At 36.0% G+C, this 13,542-nt stretch overlaps 1 long non-coding RNA gene across 1 annotated transcript in view; it reads left to right on the top strand.

Moving 5' to 3' along the window:
* The window catches only part of LOC123382276, a 211,530-nt gene extending 205,306 nt beyond the window's left edge, over positions 1-6,224 (top strand). The window contains exons 3-4 of the long non-coding RNA XR_006590402.1: positions 2,907-2,953; positions 3,368-6,224. This is a non-coding gene — a long non-coding RNA (uncharacterized LOC123382276). The remainder of the gene's footprint in view (positions 1-2,906; positions 2,954-3,367) is intronic.
* The last annotated feature ends 7,318 nt before the right edge of the window (positions 6,225-13,542 follow it).

Below are 13,542 nucleotides of genomic sequence, written 5' to 3'. Positions count from 1 at the left end.
TAAGCCAAAGCATAAGAGACTCTTAAAAACTGAGAACAAACTGAGGGTTGATGGGGGGTGGGAGGGAGGGGTGGGTAGGTGATGGGCATTGAAGAGGGCATCTTTTGGGATGAGCCCTGGGTGTTGTATGGAAACCAATTTGAGAATAAATTTCATATATTAAAATAAATAAATAAAATAAAAGGTCATTTAAGCTACTCATTTGCAAAGTTACCTTTGATCACAGAAATATTGTCCTTCCTGTGAATTACTAGTTTCATTGTTCTTAATATCTTTAATCAGATACAGTGTTTTTACCATATATTAACCAGTGTGATCTTTTAAAAAAACAGTAAATCAAATCAGGTGACGGTTCTTACTTGAATCTTTTAATGGCTATCTGCTGCATTGAGAAGCAAAGCTAAATTCTTCATTATAGCCTAAAATACCCTCTCAAGTTTCACCCATGCTGAGGTCTCCAACTTTGCCTTATTGTACCTCTGTAACTCTCAGTATATTTTTCCTGCATAACATTATCACAAAATTAGCAGCTTGAAATAAGAGTAATTTATTATTTCCAAGTTTGTATGTATGGGCCAGGAATCAAAGCAGAGCTGAGCTGGGTGCTCTGCTTCAGGATCTCTCATGAGCCTGCAATCAAGGTTTTAGCTGAGGTTGGAAGCTCATCTGAGAGCTGAACTAAGAAAGAATCTGCTTCTAAGATTTACCTATCTATTGGCAGGATTCATTGCCTTGTAGCCATCTGTACTTAAGGCTCAGTTCCTTGCCCGATATTGACCAGTGACCATCCTCGGTTCCCATCTGACTGTTGGCCCTCAATTTATTGCCATGTGGGCCTCCCCTATGTGGTTTCTTGTTTCATCAAAGTCAGCAAGGGTAAGAATCAATAATAAGTGTCTGCCAACAAGACAGAAGTTACTATTTTATAAATATAATACTGAAAATATATCCTATCTCATCGTCTGTATTCCCTTTGTTAAGAGCAAACCCCAGCTCTCACCTATGCTCAAGAGGAGACACTTACAAAAGGGCATAAGTATCAGAGTGCAACAGCATTGGTGACCATTTGTCCATTACACTTAGGTTCAATTTCTTCCTTGAATGATGCAAACTCTTTTGGACTTCAGAGAGTTTATATGTATCTTTGCTCTATCTTCCGTGCCCTTTTACTACCCTTCTGCACAGCTGGCTTCTTCTCATTGTTACATCCCTTCAAATGCCATCTCTTTAGATAGATCTTGGCTTACCATCATTAAGCATGGTGCTGAACATATCTTTCTGCATGAATATGTGAAGGACAGCATCTACTTCGTATAGTACTGTCTGCAGTAAGAAATGGGATATAGACATGTTATTTTAGTGAAACACCTAGGTGAGATGTTTTATTTTTAACACAATTTTATTTTCCAATACACTTTCAATGTATTCTAAGATGATAGTGAAAAGTCCAAAGCAGGAAACAGTAGTTGTCTTAATTTCTAATTAGAATAGGCAAGATTCAGGTTGACTCTAAGATGTAATGGATAGTGAAGGTCATTGAAATTCCCACCAGTCTGAATGTTTGATGTCCAGATTCCTCTATTACTAGATGGACATTTTTCCCAGTGTTTACTAATGCTATGTGACTGCTGTTTGGGAAATATATACTGTATACAAAGAAAGAAGGAAAGAAGGGAGGGAGGGAAGATAGAAGGAAGAAAAGATGGAAGAAACTTTCTGATTAAGGCTGGTTCCATATTTACTGAATGGGTTTCTTCACATTCAGTATATAGAAAAATACAACTCAGTGGAGGGAGAAATAATAATTACTATAGTCTACCATTTTACAAAAAATAGAGGTAATGTCAGTCTTGAGCCAGTAATAGTACCTTATCAGTACTCAGAGTCTATCGTATTTGTGGAACACTGTGTTAAACAAATTTAATTGCTTTCCTTCCCGGGGAAATCTTTGGTAGGAGTATCTTTGATTTACAAGTAGGAAGAGAGTAACTCTGGAGTTTGAAGCTGCAATTCGCAAACATCTTTTATCTGTAAGCTCCTTCCTCCTTGAGAACCTCACAGGACATTGAGAAACCCTCACTAAGGTGCAACACAATAATTGATCTCTATTATGACTCTGATAATTAGGATATACTTTATTGTTTTCCATGCCTATCATGCCTGTAGGTATCTGGCCATTTTATAGTGAAGTATTTTTTATTCAGACTAAATCTAAGACTCTTTGCCCATTTCTAAGTCAGCAACAATAACAATGAATCCTTTTTTATAATGCTTGTGTAAGAGGAAGAGACCCTTCATTTAGGCCAATTTATCTTCCATCAAATAGAGTTATATTTCATATTGTATCATATAACTTGTTATATTCAAAACTTTGAAATGAACAAATGGGTTATAATGGGATTCTGTTGCACTAGAGGATTTATTTTCTGTTTAAATTACCATAAATTATTCTGTATCTCATCCCTGCTTCTTTTACTTCAGTGTGTCATATATTAACATTTTGCTTACGGTTGACCCTTGAACAACATGGGGGTTAGAGGGACTGACTCTCTTACATCTGCAGTCCATGTATAACTTTTGTCTCTCCCAAAGCTTAACTATTAATACCCTACTGTTGACTGGAAGCCTTACCAATAAGATAAATAGTTGATTAACATGTTTTATATGTTACATGTATTATATACTGTATTCATACAATGTAGTAAGCTAGAGGAAATAAAATGTTATTAAGAAAATCATTAAGGAGAAGAACATGTATTTATATTATTTATTTAAAAAATTCCATGGATAAGTGGATTCATGCCGTTCAAACCTGTGTTGTTCCAGGGTCAACTGTGTTTATTTCCTCAAGATCACTTCTTCAGTTGTTCTGGTCAATGAATTCACTCTATTCCATCTATCTCTAGGGTCTCCTACACCTCTCAAAATGCCACTTCATCCCACATACCCTCAAGTGAGTATCTATCTTCAAACAATACAATGGTTTTCTTCAAGTCTTCTAATACAGGGGTGGGTGGAGTAGGATTTCAATTACTTTTGACGTAGAAAAGTACCTTTTTAAATTTTTATTCCTCTTTTATGGGTTCATGTAAATATACGGGATTAATCTGGAAAATAATTATCTAATATGGAATCAGGGAATCAGGTTAATCTAACTTCATAACACTGTATTTGTAAAACCATCCCTGGCATTGAAGAATTTGCTAAAAATATTGTGAATATGATTTTAGCCTATTTATTTGAAGGACTTGCTAAAGTAGTGCAAATCTGGTTGTATAATAAGCACTTTCTCTTGGATCTAAGTCTTGGTACCTGCTTCTCCTTCTGTCTGGATAAAATACTGTGCTTTCTCTTTCTCCCTTCTCAGGTTTCCCAAAGGATAACTTCTATTCATCTGGAGTTGAGTCTCCAACTCAAGTGTTATTCCTTAAGGAAATTCTTCCTGGATCCCAAAGTTTGAATTATATACATGTATTAATTTTCTACTGCTGCTGTAACACATCACAACAAACTTCATGGCCTAAAAGAGTAAATATATATATACATATATACATATGTATATATAGTAAATTTCTGTAATTAAGAGGTCTGACACAGGTCTCATTTGAGTAAAGTGAAGGCATCTGTAAGACTCTGTTTCTTTCCGTTGGTTCTATGGGAGGATCCATTCATTCCCTTGCCTATTTTATCTTCAGGAGGCCATCCACATTACTTACTCTTGGACCCTTATTTCTACCTTTAAAGGCTGGAATGCTTTTCAGTTTGCATCTCTCTGACTCTCCTTTCTCCTTCTGCTCTTAAGTGCTCATGCAATTAGGGTGGGTCCACCTGGATAATACAGAATACTCCCATCTTAAGTAAGAACAATTGCTTAGCAAACTTAATTGCATGTGCAACCTTAATTCCCTTTTGCCTGTAGTGTAACATATTCACAGGTTTTGAAGAGTAGGATATGAACATTATTGGGAAGCTTTTATTCTGCCTACCACTGCACTATCCATTCAATGATGTCCCATTCCAGTCCGCTTTAATGCTATGACAGCATCTATTTTTGTTTTCTTATCTGTATGTCATATGCATATACCCAATCTCCACCCACTTTAGACTGTAAGCTTTTATTAGAGTCAATATTAGACCTGTTTTCTCCAGAGAATAGCACAATTCCAAGGGAAAATATAGTCCTGGAATGTAGTAGACTTTTGATAAATATTGGTTGCACTTTGACAAATGTCTGTGTACACATGCATGCATGTATGTGCACACCTGGATTTGAGTCCATCCTGAAAGTAATTATGTTCTGGGCAACTGGAAATTACCAAGTATACTACTACTGTTTTTATAGGAGGTGACAATGACTTCCAAATATATATCTTCTCTGAATTACTGATCATATATCTCGCTTCCTTATATGTCCATTTGGATCTCAAAATTAGCATGCTAGTAAAAACCACCAGTTCCCTTCACTCCATAATGTGTTCTTCTTCCATCTGTTTCTGAATCAAGCAATAGCACTACCATATATGTATAGATCTATTATTGTCATTCCTCTTACCCTTAACACTATACCTGATTCATTAGAGGTAGAAAACGGTTTCTTTAAAATAGGTTTTAAATCTGTCTACATTTCTATTTTAATCAACATTTTTAAACTACCTCTTCCCTTACCAGGGTAACTCCGTAACTTTTGTGTTATTTTGCTTAGTCTGCCTTAACAGAGCACAACAGACTTGGCGACTTAAAAAAAAAAACACAAAACATAAATGAATTTTCTCACAGTTCTGGAGCAGGAATGTCCAAGATTGCAGTGCACACAGGGTTGGTTTCTGATGTGTTCTCTTTTTCTGTCTTGCAGATTGCTGCCTTCTCACTGTGTCCTCACATGGCCTTTTTGCATCCATGAACCTTGTTTCTCTTCCTTGTCTTATATGGGTACCAGTCCTATTGGAATAGGGCTTCACTTTTTTTTACTTTATTTAACCTTCATTACCTCTTTAAAAACATGTCTCCTAATCAGTACCCTTGGCAGTTAAGATTTCAACGTACAAATTTGGGATGATATAATTCAGTCCATAGCAACCTCATACAATTATGGTTCCCTACTTCTATTCTTACCCCACTACAGTCCATTTACAACTTAGGAGATAGGTGATTTTCTTAAGACTTTATTTCCATGATAGCATTCCTCTGATTAAGCCCTCTAGGCTTTTCAATAACTCTTAGACTAAGTTTCCAATATTTTGAACTGGTCTGAAAAGTCCCTATCATCTGACCCCTGCCTAACTCTTTGGATTACCTTGTAGTACTTAATCCTTTATTTATATCTGTAGCTCATCCTGGCCTAGGTGCTTTGCATTTGCTGCTCCTGGTCTCAGCTGCTTACATAGAATTTTTGGGTTTCAAGTCTCATCTCAAATTATGACTGCTATGATTTTCCACCGTTGTGTATAAAATAGATACCCTCCAACTAAATGGAAGTCATTGGAACTATGTTTCAGGTGGTGCATGATTAAATTTGTCTACAAGCTAAAGACTGGATCATATGACCCTGACAGGGACTTTCCAACTTTAGAATCAAATGTTTTCATATTACTACCAAGAAAACAACTATTTATGAATAGATGTTTCTATTCTGCTGAAATACATCCAATCTAAGTAACAGAAGGTAATTAGCAAAGAATCTAATCAGCAGCATTGCTTTAGTGCCCATCATTAAAAAGCTTAACTGTTGTACCATTTTTCTTTTCTGCTTTATGAAGAACTCATTTATGTACCATTTCAATGCTATTGTAATTGTGAGTGAATTTTATGGGGGGATTAAATTACTGGCCTCAATTTTACAACACAAACATTACCTGCAGCCTTCTATAACCCAGCCACAGGATAAAATAGAAAAAACGTAGAAGAAAATCTATCATAAAAACACTGATGCTGAAACTGAACTTTGATGCTCATTGGTTTGATTGATCTGAGGCACCACATTAAGATTTCAAGCCATGTGTTATAAAGTCTCCTTTTTATTTCATGACTATTTTTTTTCTTGCAACTGATTCTTAATAGCTATACGCTGGGGAGGACTCATGCACCTAGACTGACTGACTATTTGAAAGACACAAAATGTCAATTCGTAAATATTTGAGCATTTGGTTGACATCTCATTTCAAGAAGAGAGTTGGCAAAATTGCTCTCACTAATGAAAAAAAACACAAAAACTCAAGTGATTCATATAGCTGGAGGCAACTGCACTTATCTCTCTTGAGAAAGGTCAGTGTCTTAAGATGAATAAAATTCACTCAATAAATTGTCATTTTTTTTTCTTGCAACTGTATTAAATACATATGCAAATTGTGTATTTCAGGAGTTTTTGTAGATTGAGAAGATAAGCTTTTCTTTCAAGAACTGCTGATTTCAATCTACCACAAAAAAAAAAAAAGAAAAGAAAAAGGAAGACAAATCTTGCCCTTTTATTCATCAAGTAACATTTTGTTTACAAGTTTAACTATTATGTGCTGTTCCTAGCTCTCTATACACATAGATTATTTTTTTCTTTTAAGTTTCTTTTCCTCTTCTCTTTCTTCTCTCATTTTCTCTGTCTCTCCCTCTCTCTCCCATTCTCTTTATTGAGGGTAAGATACTTCATCAAATATAGAAAATCGTTTATTCACTTATGATTCACATTTTACTTTAGATTTCATTCTCAATGCATTTCTCCTAATAACCCATCTAGTTAGGAATCACTATTCCTACCTACTATTCCTATCTGTGAGTTGAGTAAATCAAGGCTCAAGAGGTTACATGAACATGTAAGACACACAAATATTAAGTTGTGAACCAGTATAGAAAAGCCTTCCATGGAAACAGTTCACAACAACTTGGGGATGAACATAAAATCCTCAGGTGAGAGATAGAGCTATGAAAAATAAAATTTCTGCCAATGATTAGAGCCAACATGGAATGTAATAGCTGCACAGATGGAAAGAACATGGAGAGAGAGGACAGCTGAGCCAAAGAGATAGTCTTGAAGGTGAGAAAAGGCAAGATTGTAGGTGGCAGGAAAAGCAGCTCTGGAGGGTCGACAGATATATTTGGATGAACCAGTATAGTCGTCTGTTGCTCTGTATAAACTTGACTCCTGTGGCCTCTTCCATTGCAAAACCAAGAGGCCAGAGGGAATTTGATTTATTTCTTAAGACTTCTTGGAGTTCATAAGGTATCACCAGTTGAACAGCCCCAACTTATCTACTTATCCAAATAATATATTTACTCCCCTTCATCCTTAGTCTTACTGTAATGGAAATTGTTGCTATAGACTGGGCTCTTAAAAATTCACATAGTCAAATTACCTCTTCCTATTGATGGGAAATTTTTAAATTATATTTAATTTTGGATTTAATTAACTGTAACATTTATTTGTTTACATAAATGCAAATTAGGAGTGCCAGACACTGAACAGGCAGGAGTTAGGAAAGCCAGAAATGATTTCTGCTTTGTAGATCTTTTGGGCTCACTGAGTGAGATAGATAATGACTACACTTGATTCCTTCATGAACACAATCTGTAATAAATTTGTATTAAAGTGTATGAAATTTAGGTACTGGAATGCCCATGGGTGATGAATCATTCTAGAGAGCTAGATCATGGAAATGGTAAAGGGAGGAGAGACAGCCTGAAAAAATAAGCTGAAATCAGATTTTTGAAGGCATTGGGAAGCCATGGTTAAGAGTTCTGCAAGTTTTGCCTCCCAGAGATGCTGTTTTAATAGGTCACAGAGATCCAGAATTGTGCATAATACTTCAAAAGTTGTACAATAGGGTGAGGCATTTCTCATTACTGAGGAGAGGAAGATTAAAGCAATCTCATAGCACAATTAAAGTGTTACATTACTGAAATGCTAATGAACTTAGCCAGTAAGTAATTCAGTATATAGTCTGAAACGTAAGATGGCTAATGTCTAGTCCCTCTTAAAAAGATACAGCTCCTTTCATCTGTGAGTATATGCATCTATATCCATACACATGCACACTTACACAAATACACAAAATACTTACACACATTTTAATGTACCCCTGCCTATGTAAAAATGATTTTATAGGAGCACCTGGGTGGCTCAGTCAGTTAAGCGTCCAACTTAAGCACAGGTCATGATCTCATGGCTCATGAGGGGTCATGAGTTTAAGTCCCGCGTTGGGCCCTTTCCTGACAGCTCAGAGCCTGGAGCCTGTGTGTCCCTCTCTCTATGCCCCTCCCCTGTTCATGCTCTGTCTCTCCTTCCAAAAATAAACATTAAAAAATGATTTTATAATTACATACCAAAAAAAAGATCGATAAATCAATAAACTAAGTAGAGACAAATACTTTGTTAAAGGGTATGAGCAAATTGCTAGCATATTCTAAGGTTAATACTAACTATGAAAATCAGATGAAAATGAAAGAGAGATTTACTTATCAATATGCAAGTCAATATATACATTTAACACTAACAGGAGAAAAATATTCTGAAGAGTCTAATTTATGAGACTGGGCTATCATTCCAAATCCCACTACCACCACCTTATTGCTACCCATTTACAAACCTGTCAAATACTGGGTGGAAAAGGAGGTAAAGAATGAATCTTCAACACAAAGGTGGACCTGTAGGAGTCACTACCAATGCTTGCATTGCTAATTTCCTCCTTTGCCGGTGTGTAGCAACTGACAGAGGGTAAATGTAAAAGTAATGGGTATAATGAAACTGTCTTTTAAACTGTATGTGCAAGTGGGATATGGCATCTTATCAGTAACTTTAGGATTAGGCCAGAGGTGAAAGTCAATAATTTCTTTGTCTTCCAAAAGAGGTGTTGGTAAGATGAACCTATGAGTGTATCTTCCACACATCCAACGTCTACTTTGTATTTGACCTGCCCCACGTAATCCACTGAGCCACTCAACCATCCATCCATTCATCCATCCATCCATCCCACAAAGGGGAATAATACCTTTTGTATTTTTGAAGACTTGTCATATGCTTTCCTTTAAACATGATAACAATTCAGGAAAACAGGTAGTGTGGTCTTCATATCCGTGATGAAGAAACTAACGTTCAAAGAAGTTAATCTTAAATGATAGGATGCTGGTAAATGTCAGAACCAAAATTTAATCCCACTTATGTTTGTTAATTCCTTTGTTCATTTGTTCAACAAACACATTGTTGTGGGAAGTATCTGCTAGATATTTGGAGTCAAATGGTGGAGATTGAGGCAGTTATAATTCCTAATCTGGTGGGGTTTGTAGTCTGCTGAGATTATCTGGTGCCAAAATCTGTTGCCCTTCTCTATTACGTGTTCTCAGTAAAGCCAGAAGACACACTCTGAGCACCCATTCTGAGTGTGGCACTAGCCATATTTCACTTCATGTAATGGCAACAGCATCTCCTTCAGTACATCCCCTTCACAATAGGTCCTATTTTAAAAATAAGAAAATAAACACTTGTTTGAAAACAATACCATCACATGCAGTACACCAAGTATATGTAGGTCAAAGGATCTAAAGAGGTAGAGCTTACATCAAGGTCACAGATATATCTATGTTTCCTGGCCTTTTTCTATTCAAAGTATAAGTGGAGGTGAGGTAGCAAGTACTTCTTTGTGAAATTACTGCCCAAAAAGCCTAAAGCTCTAGGATTTCCTCTTGATACTAAGTTTAGAGTTAAGAGAAAAGGCTCTTGCTAAGGAAGCCAGAAAAAAATATCTTTAGACCCATACTGATACTTTTTTGCTCAGACATTTGAGCTATGAACTGCCTATGTACCTTAGAGAATGAGGTTAGATATGAAATTATACCCAAAATCATACGTGGAGTGGATTAACAGGAAGAAGAAAATGCATTCAACATATATTTTTTTCTTACAGAAAAGTCCTTCAGGTTAACCCAGATTTCATTTCCTGCAACCTTTATCTTGAGTGTTACTAGAGGAACCACAGCAGCCCCAGGGATCAGAATAGCTTGGAGTTAGTTATTGTAAAAATAATAATTTCAAAAGAATAGTAATAATGATAATATGTCATGGTTAAGCCATAAAACATAAATAAAAATATTTAAATATTTTACATTCAGGGTAATTTTAGAGCGTTTCCCCCAACTTTTAAAATAGATTTGTAGATTATGGTTCAGGCAATGAACAAAACTGTATTAAAACTGTAGAAAATACAAATGTACAAAAAGATTGAATATTAAAAGAAAATGTCAAAAAAAGAAGGAAAAAGATGAGACAAATGTAATTATGAAAGTACACATGCACACACACATATATGTATATATGTGTATATATATTTATGCAAGTGGTTCCTCTACACTTTGTTTTCACAATTAATATTGTGGCTATGGCATACCAAACTCACCACTGAAGACATCTGGCTAGCCATATGAGTAATTGGGAAGGGAAGACTTAAATCAATCATAGAGTATTGATTTAGGACTTGTTTCATCTAAGAATTCCCCTGGAAATACAATTAAGAACAAGAGCCACCAAAACATTGGACATTTTTCAGGAAGCATGGGTATGTGGACATGTAAATCGGGGGAAGGTGAGAGAGATGAGGAGGTAATCAGTTTCTTTGTCTGGAACTCACAATCTAGTAAAATAAATTGTGATTTGAGGCAGATTGTTCTAAGTAAATCAATTAAGACAAAACTTTTATTGACAGGTTAAAAAAGAAATAGGAAATGTTGGATGGAAGTCTATCACTCTGAGTATCCTGGTAGAATTGGTAGGGTGAGGTTTGAAAGATGGAGATTTGGGAGAAGAGAATTCAGGTAGAAAAACCTTTTAAATGATGTCAGATTGTTGGAGAAGTGTATGGGAATCATATGTGGGGTGTCCACTACTACAGGGAAAATGCCATCTGTTTGGCAAAATAGATCTTGGGTTGATAACTGGCTTTAGGAGCTAGGAAAACCACTACGGGATTAGACAACTTTCTATCTTAATCTGTTGAAGATTGGCTTGACAAAAGTAGGCAGAGAGTTTAGAGATAAGAAGCCAGAAGCCAGGAAGTCAGAGAAACTACCGAAATACTGAGGTAAGACACAGCAAGGGTATTAAACAAGCAAGCAAGCAAACAAACAAATAAACACACTTTCTTTTTCAATATAGGAAAAATAGTCACAATGTGTGTTCATTCATTAGGACTCCATGATGGAAACCTCCAGTGTCCTGATTACAATCCACATATATTGGGATTCACAGTGTGTGGAAATAGAGTGCATATATCACTTGGAAAACCACAGGCAGAAACAAAAGACAATGCATCAAAAATGGATTTCAAACTTGGCAGTCTTTCTTACTTGGCTGTTTTTTATGTATAATTGAAGGAAATGTCTTTCATTCTCCATAATGTAAAACATTATGTACTCATTTATTAATAGGACAACTGATGGGAAACAGAGCTATTCATTGAGACAACTATTGAAAGACAACTTTGTCTACCCCAAAAAAGCATAGTACCTTTTCTTGCCAATGTTGATTTTGCAGAAATTGCTTTTATTTCTAAAGAGAGGTCGACCTGCCTATATTTTGTTTAGATTCTCAGACTGATTTGTGATTTGGGGAAATGAATACAGGATGAGGAGAACTGATGATTTCATTGCCATCTCAGTATATACTTGCTGTGTCCTACACTCATGCTGCTGGGCCTCAAAGGATGAGGAATTTTGTACTTCAGAAATGGGATTAAACAGCAGGTCCTTTCTAATGGTAAGGTCTTATGCATCTATTAAATAGATTCTTGGTTTAAAACATCTTGTCGTTGTTCAAAAGATATCCCACATCTGGGCTCTATTCAATTACTTACAAATTCCCAAGTGTTCTGTGCATAGTACTGTCTCATTTTTATACCCATAATCCATGCTGATCTCTCTGAGTAGAATGTATTTTCCCATCCTTGCTTCACTTCATTCCCTGACTAACTTCTGTATTATCCTCTGTTCAGTTGTCATTTCCTCTAGAAAGTCTCCTCAAATTCCCAAGGTGATGCTCTCTATTGAGCTACCAGAATCACTTGGCATTTAATAAATCATATTTTGTGGCCTTTCCTACTAAAATCTACATCCACAAGGACAGGGACATGAAGGACATTGTGGCATGTATGTGGTGGGGAGGTAAGGAGGATTTCTTAAAGAAGAGTTAGGTAAAAATTAAATTAGTACTAATAGTATTAGTGTTGAACTAAATGATAGTAGGGAGAAAAATGGGGAGCAAGGAAGATTCTTGGTTTTCTGCCCTAAGTGGTTTGTCTGAGGTAATTTAAACTCAGTTCTATCTTAATTCCAAAGACCATTTACTCCTGCCCCCTACGGTGCACTTTTTCTCCAAAATCATGTATCTATTCATTTATCCTTAAGTTGAAACAAAACTCATTGTGCTATGTACTTCTCACTTTTTTAGTTTCTAGATCAAAAATACAGAAGCATAATTATTTGGTAGTTTGGGAGATTTTTTAGGAGGGATTTAGAGCAGTGATTCTTAACCATTGCTACCTCAGGAAGACCTGGAAACTTTAAAAATGCACATATCAAGACCATACTCCAATCTCTAGTGGTGGAACCCAGATACTACTAGTTACTGAATTCCTCAGGTGATCCTAAGATGCAAGTAAAGTTAAGAACAATTGCCTCAGAAATACACAGGCAAGGATTGAAATAACAGCTATTAACACAACCCTGATAGTCTTGGAGAAATTACTTATATGAGTCTTAGTTTTCTCACCTTAAATGATAATAGGATAAGTACTTTTCAGAATTGTAAAGATGATTAAATATAATATATGCAAAAGCCTTTAGCTCCCTAACACGTGATAAAAATCAATAAATATCCACATCCATTCTTTATTATCTTTAAGATTGAAGGTAATATCCACTGCAGAAGTCCAGAGGAAAAAAGGTATGTGAATTTCACTGCCTGAATATACATCTATTTTTTTTTTCATTCTCTGACTGGCTCTTTATTTAGGAGTGAATATAAGAAAGGATGATAAACCTAGCATCAGAGGGGGACAAGAACATTTCAGAAATCTTATAAGGACAGAGCTTTAACTACATGGTAATTATATTGGAAAAATGATAATTATGTGTCAAGTTGCATTAATGTTATTGCATCCTCTCCAGAGTGTTTGATAATTAAGTTGTCACTATCAAGTCTATAGTGAAAATCACTTATATTGAAGACTTTTACCAGGAAAAGAATCCCAACTGGAGTTCAACTTGGTCCTACTTGGAAATGTCCTAGGGTTGTCATGGTTAAACTTTTGTTTTTCTAGCTTCGAGACAGGCATCCTGTAAGAAGTCAGGAACCCATAAAACTAGGCATGGGTGTGTTTCCAGATTTGTTTTCAACACAGTGCCTCTGCAAGAGGCTGTTGTTCTCCTACAGGTAGCATTCTGGAGTATTCTTTCTTCATTGGTGCCTTAGTTCTTTGAGGGAATATACAACCTCCCTGGGGAATGCCTCAGTGGTCATGAGAGCATTTACTTTACCGTGATAGCAGGAGCAAATGATAAATATTGTGTGAC

The sequence above is a fragment of the Felis catus genome, chromosome E2 (genome assembly GCF_018350175.1).
Source record: "Felis catus isolate Fca126 chromosome E2, F.catus_Fca126_mat1.0, whole genome shotgun sequence".
NCBI lineage: Eukaryota > Metazoa > Chordata > Mammalia > Carnivora > Felidae > Felis > Felis catus.
Note: the sequence above shows the minus strand (reverse complement) of the source record. Positions and strands in the feature narration are given on the sequence as shown.